Consider the following 12,411-nt stretch of genomic DNA (forward strand, 5'->3'; position numbering starts at 1 on the left):
GGGGAGCAAATATATCATGGAATACTACTCACATAAACAAGAAGGAAATGACGCCTTTTGCTGCAACATGGATGAACCCAAAGACTGTCATAATAAGTCAGTCAGAAAGAGAAAGACAAATATGATATGATATCACTTTTATATGGAATCTAAAATATGGCACAAACGAACTTATCTATGAAAGAGAAACTAACTCACAGACACAGAGAATTAGATGTGAGGTTGCCAAGAGGGAGGGGGAGGGATAGAGCAGGAGGTTGGAGTTGGCAGATGTGAACAACTGTACACAGAACGGATATACAACAAGGTTCTACCGTGTAGCACAGAGAACTACATTCAATATCCTGGGGTAAACCATAATGGAAAAAAATATGAAAAAGAGTGTATATATATGTATAAGGGAGTCATTTTGCTGTACAGCAGAAATTAACGCAACATTGTAAATCAACTATACTTCAATAAAATCAAACAAAAGACAAATAGCATGAGAGAACTGCTTTATGAAGGTGGAGGAGTGAAGTCCTGGATCCTGAGAGTGCTGGTGGACACACACATCTATCCAAGGAACAAACCTACATAGAAACAAATACACACACACATGCAGGTTAAAAAATAATGCCATCTGAATACTGTCCTCTAATTAACAGTACGAGCCCAACGTCGATTTCTTGGCTTTGATACTGCCCTATAGTCATAAAGAAAATGTCAGCACTGGGGACTTCCCTGGAGGTCCAGTGGTTAAGAGTCCACACTTCCAGTGCGGGGGGAGGACAGGGGTTCCATCCCTGGTTGGGGAACAAAGACCCTGCACACCAAGCGGCCAAAAACGTCAGCACTGGGGGAAGCGTACTTAGGACTCTATGTACTATTTTTGTAACTTCCTGTTTTTTTAAAAAAGGTTAAAAAGCAAAAAAGACAGAGCTGATTCAGGTCAGTTCAGTTCAGTCACTCAGTCGTGTCTGACTCTTTGCGACCCCATGAATCGCAGCATGCAAGGCCTCCCTGTCCACCACCAACTCCCGGAGCTGATTAGCAATGGGTTAAGGGTCAGTGGGTTAAGGCGCTTGGCAAAAGTCAAGGAACCTCAGGGGGGAGGGGTGCCCGTGCATAAAGCCCCCATGATTATTTGCACGATAAAATCTAAGAGGCATAGAGAGGTGTGTGTCATTCCAGGGTGCAATTTGTTGGAAGAAAAAGTATGCCCAAATTGTCCCCAACACCTGATGGTTTCTTTTTTTATTTGAGGATCCGCATATAGTGGCAAGACTAAATTCTATGGACCACAGAACAAAACCAATTGCATATTTTGCTTTTACAGATAAAGTCCTCAGTGAATGCCTCTGACTCTATGCTTCAAAGTCTGGCATCTGCCTTGTGTGGGTGTTCTGTCTGACGGTTGGTAGCATCTTGGATCCTATAAGCTTAGGAAGCCCCAGAGCTCCAAGGGCTGGGAGCTTTCCAACTTGTCCTAGTCGGCTTGAGCTGCCATAACAAAATACCATCGACTGGGTGGCTTAAACAACAAGAATGTATTCCTTACACTTTGGGAGGCTGGAAGTCCGAGATCAGGGTGCCAGCATGGTTGGGTTCTAGCAAGAGCCCTCTCCCTGGCTTGCAGATGGTTGCTTTCTTGCTGTGTCCTCATATGGCCCGGAGAGAGAGAGAGACAGTGTCTGGTCCCTTCATCCCTTTGCACGCATGCATGCTAAGTCACTTCAATTGTGTCTGACTCTGCACAACCCTTGGAGAAGGCACTGGTAACCCACTCCAGTACTCTTGCCTGGAAAATCCCATGGACAGAGGAGCCTGGTAGGCTGCAGTCCATGGGGTCATTAAGAGTCAGACACGACTGAGCGACTTCACTTTCACTTTTCACTTTCATGTATTGGAGAAGGAAATGGCAACCCACTCCAGTGTTCTTGCCTGGAGAATCCCAGGGACAGGGGAGCCTGGTGGGCTGCCGTCTATGGGGTCACACAGAGTCAGACACGACTGACTTGACTTAGCAGCAGCGGCAGCAGCTGTGCGACCCTATGGACTGTAGCCTGCCACCTGTCCATGGGATTCTTCAGGCAAGAATACTGGAGTGGGTTGCCATTTCCTTCTTCCCAACCCAGGGATTGAACCCTCATCTCTTACACCTCCTGCATTGGCAGGTGGGTTCTTTACCACTAGCATCACTTGGGAACCCCTTATAAAGGCGCTAATCCCATCACAAGGTGCCACCCTCATAACCTATACCAAACCCAATTACTTCCAAAAGGCTCCATCTCCAAACACCATCACTCTGAGTATTAGAGCTTTAAAATTGGGATTCTTGGAGACACACAAACATTTAGTCTATGGCAGAATTCTCCCTGAAATAGAATCACAAGCTTACAACCCACACCCCCCACTTCCAAGGGCTGTCCCCGGGGCCCAGGAAACTCTCCTCCCCTAAAAATAAAACTTGGGATGTGGGGTTTTCAGGACAAGCCTGAATGGAGATCAGAGCTGCTCTGAGTATGGAGAAACTGGATCACACGCTCTGCTGGTGAGAATGTGAAATGGTACAGTCCCCCTGGGACACAGCTTGGCAGTTTCTTAAAACACTAAACACTTACCATAAGATTCAGCAATTGTACTCCTGGGCATGTATCCCAGAGAAATGAAAACTTATGTTGTTGCAAAAACCTGGACATGAGTGTTTGTCGCTGCTTTATTTGTAATAGACAAAAACCTGGAAACAACCTTGATGTCCTGTGATGAGTACACCAGGGCCCATCCACACCAGGGAATACCACTCAGTCACGAAAAGGAACAGACCACCCAGCACTTAACCATTAGGTGAATCTCAAGGGCATTCCTTCAAAAGAAAAAAGCCATCTCAAAGCACGGCTGTACTGTACCATTTCCTTTCTACAACATACAGAGACGCAGGAGAGATCTTTGTGGGGGTGATGGAACAGATATGCATCAAGATGGTGGTTACAAGAGTCAACACACCTGTATGATACAATTGCATAGAATGAGATACAGTGTATCCATGTTAGTTTCCTGCTTTGGATATTATACTAATGGTGGGTTATTGAGGTGGGTTATGTAAGATACAGGCTTCCCTGGTGGCTCAGCTGGTAAAGTGTCTGCCTGCAATGTGGGAGACTTGGGTTCAATCCCTGGGTCGGGAAGATCCCCTGGAGAAGGAAATGGCAACCCATTCCAGTATTCTTATGGAGAATTCCACGGACAGAAGAGCCTGATGGACTACCGTCCATGGGGTCACATATATTCGGAGACGACTGAATGACTAACACTTCACTTTCACATGTAAGATACATACACTCATACACATATATTCTCTCTGTGCTATCTTGGCAATTTTCTATAGATCTATAAATCATTCCAAAATAAAAAGCTGGGTTTTTCTTTTTTCCTTTTTTTTTTTTTTTTACAGTTTTTTGTCTGTTTTGGCTGCACTTATTGTGAGGCATATGTAATCTTACTTCCCCGATCAGAGATGGAACCTGTGGCCCGTGCGGGGGAAGCACAGATTCTCAACCACTGGACCACTAGAGAAAGCCCACAGAATAAAAAGTTAAAAAAAAAAAGAATGGACTGAGGTCTGTGGTCTTATAAATGACCAATCTTCCCAGCAGCAAAGAGGCAAGCTGAAATCACATGACTCCCTGGGAAACCCCAGCAGAAAGAGTGAGCTAGCTCTGGGACTTCTACAGAAGGTACTATACCACCTGCCCAAAAGCGGGGTGCACAAGAGTCTGAGATATTTAGCACCCAAGCTCTAGCACCAACTTGGAGGCCTGGGCACCCCCAACCAGGTCGCAGATCAATTGTTGCTTGCCCAAGGGCACCATGAACGTGTATGTGAACATGCCCACGATCTTCTCCATGCTTAACTGCCAGCAGGCCATCCAGCTTGTGCTCCATCAGGGCAGGGCCTGCACCCCCGCTTTGTGGGGTACACCGTGCAGCCAGACTCGGTGCCCATGACCCCAGTCCCCCATTCTGGGATGGGCTGCAGACAAATCCAGGCCTCCCTCCCTCATAGTAACAGCGAACAGAAGATGTACCCAGCAGTGATCATGTAGCACAGAGTGTGGCTGGCGTCCTGGACCAGACAGAGGGGAGTGGAAGCTGTGGACTTCGGAAGGATGCTAGCGTGGAAATCTGCACCTGTTGGTGGTGTTTATGGCACAGTTCTGTTGGATGGCTTCATTTGCCCCCAAACTGTATAAAAACATCTTTCTCCAAATGAGCATTTCTAGATATGTTTTAAGCTTCCCTTGTGGTTCAGCTGGTAAAGAATCCACCTGCAATGCAGGAGACCCCAGTTTGATTCCTGGGTTGGGAAGATCCCCTGAAGAAGGGATAGGCTACCCACTCCAGTATTCTTAGGCTTCCCTGGTGGCTCAGACGGTAAAGAATCTACCGGCAATGTGGGAGACCTGGGTTGATCCCTGGGTTGGGAAGATCCCCTGGAGGAGGACATGGTGACCCACTCCAGTGTTCCAGCCTGGAGAATCCCCAGGGACAGAGGAGACTGACAGGCTACAGTCCTTGGGGTCACAAAGAGTCAGACACGACTGAGTGACCAAGGACAGCACACCTGCCATCGCCCATGACCCTGGCCGAAGCTGTATGGGAGCAATCAGCATTACCAACCACAGGGTGAGCAGAAGCACGATCTATATCACCTGCTGATTGTTTTTTACCGCGCTCCGGGCGACAGCAAGCGACCATGAGGCATGTGTGCGTAGTATGATGGCAGTGCTGCTCTGGGCCTAGATGCATGGGGGGCGGGGGTGGGGACAACTCCCTGCAAAGTCCATTCTGGCAAGTCCTACCTCCAGGCCTTTGCTCAGGCTGGTCCTTCCACCTGGTAGCTGTTCTCCTGTCCTGCCAAGCCTTTTCTGGCTTCCATCCTGGGCTGCAGGTTCATCTTCCTCTAAGGATTTCATTCTACCCCGACATAGTCCATCAACATACCCACAGATTGAGATCTAAGCAGTGAACACAGCTGTCCCTGGCAACCAGGGCTCACAGAGAGAAAGGTACACACAATCCGGCAAAATCATGGGGGCAGGGAGGGCTTCCCGGAGGAGGTGACCTCCAACTGAGAGTCAAAGGATAAATAGGAGAGAGGAGATAGGTAAAGACTGTGGAGTCCTGCCCCAAAGCCACAGAAGTGAAGCCCTTGGAGCCACAGAAGTCAGAGACAAGGTCATCTCCAGAATTGACTGAGCCCCTCTGTGACCGTTGCCCAAAGCCCCTGATCATCACCAGCAGGCTTCCTGACCCCAAATTAGGCAAAAACGCCCAACTGGCTACTCACCCTCTAGTGCCCTAACCCATTACCTAATGCCACCCTTCCAGCAGGAAGTTTCTGTCTTGAGGCTATAAAAAATTGGCTATTAACCCACAGAAAGTGTCAGCTCTCCCGGACCCACCGCACTGGCAGTGCCTTCATTATTTCTACTCCTTGCTTTTAATAAACTCTCTCCCTTCTGAAATGCTCTGTGCCTGGAAATTTCTTTTCCAACCCACGCTTGGACTGCCATGACAAAGAGAGAGGCTCAGCATCCCAGGCAGAGGGAACAGCAAGTTCAAAGGTCCAGAGGAGGTGAGTCTGGGGCCTGCGAGTCTTGCCTGGAGTATAAAAGCAGAGGCGCAGGGAGGTGTTGCCAACCAGATGGGTAACCACATCTCACTCCTAACTTCACTCCACCGTCACAGGAACAACAACAAAAAATTATTTATGGACAAGGCAGCGCAGAGAACATCCTAGAACGTGCGCTTAAGGCCAAGCCTCCCTTGTGCCACGAAGACCAAGACAGGCCGCATGGGAGGGGTGACGTACTGACCACATGGCCCCTCACCGAGGTGGCGCCCTCCGAACCTCTGGTTCCCCCAGTGGGGAGAGAGAGCCCAGGTAGACATTTAGATTCCCCAGGGTTGTGGGTCCATTCCTGGGAACCCCCACTTTGGTCTCAGCCTATGGGAAGTGCAGGAAGATCTCAGGAGCTTGACCACTAGGAATAGGACCAAGATGGCAGAGTGGAGAGGCCCTTGCAATAACCAGCCCTGGGATCCTGGCAGACTGAGTTCCTACCTTCAGCGTCCTAGGAATTGTCATCTCAGCCAGCAGCTTTACTCATCTGCAGAGCCAGGATACCAACAATATGACCAGGGAACTCGGAGGGGTGCAGATCTGCCTGAAGGAGGCCCTCAAAAAGAGGAGCCCTGCTGGGGCCCTGGAACCGAGTCTGGCCCTCTCCTGCTCAAGCTGGGAGGCTAATTCACAGTCCCACCCACTTTCGAGAGGAGCTCTGGGGCCCAGTGGATCAGAAAACCTGAGTGGTAACAGCTGTGGGACTGTGTGGCTCAGCGAGGCTGGAGGCCAGGGTCTGGCAGGAGGAGTTGATGGTCTGCAGAACAAAGCCAGTAGCCCCCGCACATACTTAAAAAGGAACCCTATAACACTATAAGTGGATATTTCAACAAAACGTTTTCAAGTCAGGAGAGAATAGGATGATAGATTCAAAATACTGGAAGAAAAAGAAATTGTCAACCAAGAATTCTGTATCTGGCAAAGCTGTCTTTCAGAAATGGAGAGACAGACTGCCCCAAATGCACAACAGCTGAGGGAGTTATTACCAGGCCACCTGCCTTACAAGAAATGTTACAAGGAGTTCTTTAATGGCAGCAAAAGGACTCTAGTTAACATTATTAAAACATAAGAAGGTAGCATGAGACTCACTGGGAATGGTTAATATATGGTCAGAGAGTCTGTGATACAGTAAAGCTGTGTGTAATTCACATACCAATCGAATTTAAAAGTTAAAAAGCAAAGGTAGTGAAAAATATCACAACTATAATAATCTGTTATTGGATACACAATATAAAAATATTTAAGCTGTAACTTGAAAGGTGAATGAGAGGAGAAGTAAAAGTGTAACTTAGGAATGCTATCCAGTTTCAGTTATTAGCAGTTTAAAAACAGGTGCTACAATTTGAAGATGTTTTATGTAAGCCTTGTAGTAATGAAAAGGGAAAAAACCTGTAGTAAGAATGCAAAAGACCCAGATACAGAAATCAAAGCACATTCATACCAAGGCATCAAAACACACAAAAAGGCAGCAGGGATCAAAGTGAGACCTAAATAAAGAGTTAGAGGGCTTCCCTGGGGATCTGGGGGATGAGAATCCACATGTCAAGGCAGGGAGCATGGGTTCAATCAGATATTAGGAACTAAAATCCCACATACCACGCATCATGGCCAGAAGATTTTTTTTTTTTAATTTTTTTAAAGAACTGGAAAACAAAGAACAGAATGTCAACAGTAAGTCCTTATCTGTCAATGATGATTTTAAATGGAAACACTGAAAACAGAGCCAGGGCAGGGGTAGTGGGAAGGTCAGGAGGGACCAGACGCCGAAGGCCCTCGAAAGCCACAGTCATGATAGTTCGGACTTTATCCTGGGAGCAATGGGGAGCCATGGAAGATTACGGAGTGATGGAGGGGCACTGCCAGCTTTGTGATTTAGATGGATCTCTGTCGCTCTTGGTTGTGGTGAGTCCTCTCGACAGGGGTTTGAGATACACTTGCATCTCTGGTTGCTTCAAGCTCTGATCGCCTCACCCCACCTGACATGGTGGGGTCTCTTATCTTTCCTCCCTTCTCCCCAAAGAACTCCTGTCCTCCAAAGCCTGGCTCCATCAGCGACTCCCCAAGCAGCCCTCTGGGGTCCCCACTCCAGCCTGCTCTGGCCTCCCCAAGCTCTGACCCCAAAGGACTACAGATGTCTGGTCCTAGCTCAATCTGCCCCCATCTGGGGCTCCAGTTCCAACCAGCACAGGAAGGACACAGGGGGACACGGATACATATCTGTTGCCTATTATCAAACGTGAGCCAATGAAGAGAACATTAGCTGTGTGATCCTGGGCTCAGCTCTTGACCTTTCTGAGCTCAGAGCATGAAGGAGGCCTGCCCATCAGGCATTTATAGGGCAGGGGTCAGCAAACATTTTTTTTTTTTTGTAAAAAGCCAGAAAATAAATACATGAGGCTTGACGCACCAGAGGGACAACTTCTCAGAAATGTCTAAGGCAGCCACAGGCAATATGCAAATGAATGGGCATGGCTGTGTCCCAATAAAACTTTATTCATGGTACAGAAATGGGAATTTTATACAATTGTTATGTGTGGTGAGATATTAGTCTTCTTTTGGTTTTTAAAGATTTTTTTTTTTAATATGGACCAATTCTCAAGTTTTTATTGAATTTGTTGCAATATCGCTTCTGTTTTTTATGTTTTGGTCGCAAAGAATGTGAGATCCCTGACCACAGACTGAACTCATACCCCAAGCATTGGAAGCTGAAGCCTTAACCACTGGACCACCAGGGAAGTTAGTACTCTTGGCTTTTAAAAATTCACTTAAAAATATAAAAACAGTCTTAACCCATAAACCATACAAAAATAGGCAGGGGGTCGGACCTGGCCTGTGGGTCAGGGTTTGCTAACCCCCATTCTATTTTTAGGGCTCCCCCAGTGGCTCAGCTCATAAAGAACCCGCCTGTCAATGCAGGAGATGCAAGAGATGTGGGTTTGATCCCTGGGTGGGGAAGATCCCCTGGAGAAGGAAATGGCAACCCACTCCAGTATTCTTGCCTGGAGAATCCCATGGACAGAGGAGCCTGGAGGGCTACAGTCCATGGGGTCACAAAGAGTTGGACACGACTGAGCGCCTCTGCATGCATTCTACTTTTTTGGGTAGCATGTCTCTCTCTATGCAAAACTGTCAAGCTGTACTCTTAAGGTTGGAATATCATTTTGTAGTTAAGTTCTAACTTGATTTGTAAGAGCAAAAGGGAAAAATAAATGCAGGTAATTCCATGCGGATTTTCTAGAAAAACAAACAAGGAACACAGCCAAACTTCATTAGAGTTGAGATTTCATCTTTGTGAAAATAGTCGCTAGATAGTGAATGTACCTCCCTGGAGACACGTGGACATATGTCAACACACAGAGAATGGTATGCTGGAGGTGTCCCCAGATGCAGTGGGGTCTTACTCCAGAGAGGAGGGGTCTGGGCTGAGCAAAGAGGAAGGAGGTGGAGAAAGATTAAGCTTTATTTCTAGTTTTCAGTGGCAGATTTGCATCTGATGTGTGCAATTAAAACAAACAAACCCACAGGACTTCCCTGGTGGTCCAGTGGTTAAGAACTGGCCTTGGAATGCAGGAGACACTGGTTCAATCCCTTGTTTGGGAAGATCCCACATGCCGTGGAGCAACTAAGCCCACATGCCCAACTAGAGAGCCCAAGTGTCGCAAGACCCGACCCAACACAGCCAAATCAATCAGTCAATATTGAAAAAAAAAAACACCTACATTAAAAATGAATACAGGACTTCCCTGGTGGTCCAGTGGTTAAGACTCTGGGCTTTCAATGCAGGTGGCAAGGGTTTGATCCCTGGCTGGAGAACGAAGGTCCCACATGCCGTGTGGTGTGGCCAAAAAAAATTTAAGAAAAAATGAATACAGAGCTTCCCTGGTGGCTCAGTGGTATAGAATCCGCCTGCCAATGCAGGAGACACAGGTTCAATCCCTGATCCGGGAATATTCCACGTGCTGCAGAGCAACCGAGCCCGTGCACCACAGCTACTGAGCCTGTACTCTAGAGCCCGGGAGCCACAATTACTGAAGCCAGAGCACCGCAGAGCCCCTGTTCATCAATAGGAGAAGCCACCGCAATGAGAAGCCTGTGCACCTCAACTAGAGAGTAGCCCCAGTTCACTGCAGCTAGAGAAAAGCCTGTACAACAACAAAGACCCAGCACAACCGAAAATAAAAAATAAATAAAATTTTAAAAAAAATGAATACAGACCAAGAGAATTGAAAACATACATCCACTCACAAACTTGTCCAGAAAAAGGAGAGAAGCCCTGACACTCACTACCACGTGGACAGACACTGAGGACACGGTGCTCAGTGACAGAAGCAGACACAGAGGACACTCAGGGTGTGATTCCACTGACGGGAACGTGCAGAGCAGGCCGACCCACAGACACAGACTCCTGGTTGTCAGGGGCTGGGGAGGGGGTGGCAGTGACTGCTCATGGGGATAGGGTTTCTATTTGGGGGGGGATGACGTTTCTTTCTGGGGTGATGAGAATGTTCTGGAATTAGAGCAACAGTTGCACAACCTTGAAAATACAATAAAAGCCACTGAACTGTACAATTTAAATGGCTGAACTTGCTGATATGTGACATATCCCCACATAAACTCTAAAAGGAAGACAGTGAAATCAGAGTAAGGCTTGTGACTGAGTTAACTGTATGATGCCAATTTGGTTTGGATAAGGTAGAATGACTGTGTAAAATAGGATTAAAGGGGAGCTTGGGTGAAGGGGATGGGGGACTTCTCTGTATTATTTTTTGGTAAAACTTCTTGTGTCTTCAGCTATTTCAAAAGAAAAATGTAACAATAACAATTATTATTATGGATATGGGCTTCCCCCGTGGTTCAGGGGGTAAAGAATCCCCCTGCAATGCAGGATTGAACTTGGGTTCAGTCCCTGGGACAGGAAGATCCCCTGCAGGAGGAAAATGGCAGCCCACTCCAGAATTCTTGCCTGGAGAATCCCATGGACTGAGGAGCCTGGTGGGCTACAGTCCAAAGGGTCGCAAAGAGTCAGACACAGCTGAAGCAACTGAGCATGCACCTCATGGAAGTAGATCTGAGATTTGACTGTGGACCAGATTTGGCCCTGGGCAGCAAAGCGGGAACCAGAATTAAGAGGGCAAATGACTCCCCAACCACCACCTGCTCCCTCCAGCCCCGTCACCTCGCCAACCACGCCCTTTGCAAGGAACAGAGGACCCAGGATCTTACAATGGAAACACCCAGGCATGCAGCAAACACCTTTAAATTCAACAGCCCAAATGGCATGAGGAGATTATTAGTTTTCTGTAAGATTTGATTCAATTAATTAGTTTCCAAATATCAGCCTATCCAGGCAAGCAAAAGCAAACAGAGATAAATCCCAGCCTGGTCTTGCTTCATCTTTTAAAGGCAATTAACTCTTCCTTATTAGCTTTTAATTAGGGAGTAATAATGGCCTCATTAATACACTTTATTATACTTGTCACCAGGCAGCTGTTCTGAACAGATTCTGTGATCAGATGGCCATGGCCCTGGTGTCAATGCATTGAATCCAGCAGAGGCAGGGGTTCGAGGGCTGTGCTCAGCCCTTCTCCAGGGGATACAGGGCTGGTCCATTGGCTCCACCTAGTTCTCTCCTTGCGGAGAAGGCGATGGCACCCCACTCCAGTACTCTTGCCTGGAAAATCCCATGGACGGAGGAGCCTGGTAGGCTGCAGTCCATGGGGTCGTGAAGAGTCAGACATGACTGAGTGACTTCACTTTCACCTTTCACTTTCTTGCATTGGAGAAGGAAATGGTAACCCACTCCAGTGTTCTTGCCTGGAGAATCCCAGGGATGGGGGAGCCTGGTGGGCTGCAGTCTATGGAGTCACACAGAGTCGGACACAACTGAAGCGACTTAGCAGCAGCAGCAGCAGTTCTCTCCTTGTGCCCCTTTCAGGGGATTCACAGGGTCTCCTGACTCCTGCTCTGGGCCGATTCCCCACTCAGAATCCTCCCAGAGACCCCAGTTCTCTCCGAGCAAAGTGAACAAAGGCCAAGCTCCTCCCTGAGGCCACCTCCCACTCGTCCATCACTCAACCTGGTGGCCATGACAGCCCTGACCCACCTGTGCATTGTCCCTCATTCACTCTAGAATCAGATATAAGCGAATCATTGCAAACTTCGTTGGAAGAGCTCCATGCTGGAAACCCCAACTGGAGAAGATTCAGGAAGAAGCAGTGAAAAGCTGAGATTGAAAGCCTCATGAAATACCCACAAGTGGCTGAGGGCACGAATGAATTCACCTGGTTTCACCTGCAATCACAAATGTCCATTTACTGGGGAGCCACAAACTGTGGTCCAGCCACGCCATGGAGCACTCTACAGCTGTGGAAAAGGGACTCTGTGCTGCAACACCCAAGAAGGGTGAGTCTCGAGTGCATCGTGCTGAGGGAAGGAACCCAAATACAGATGGTACATTCCTCAGGATTCATCTGCAGAAAGTTCTAGAACAGTTTACATTAATCTAAGGAATGGAAAACAGAATAATGGTTTGGAGTTAGGAGGGAGACGAAGAAATACTGTGGAGGGAAGGAGATGCTCCATATCACGTTTTGCTTGGTGGTTTTTCATGAGGATGCGTTTGCCAAACTTACAACCGCATGACTCAAGATATATTTATGGACTGTAAATTACAGTTCAGTCAAAAAATGTTAGATGGGTGTTAAAATGTAGACCGAGTATATTTAATGATATGAAAATGTCCACAG

This window comes from Bos indicus, chromosome 7, assembly GCF_029378745.1.
Source record: "Bos indicus isolate NIAB-ARS_2022 breed Sahiwal x Tharparkar chromosome 7, NIAB-ARS_B.indTharparkar_mat_pri_1.0, whole genome shotgun sequence".
NCBI lineage: Eukaryota > Metazoa > Chordata > Mammalia > Artiodactyla > Bovidae > Bos > Bos indicus.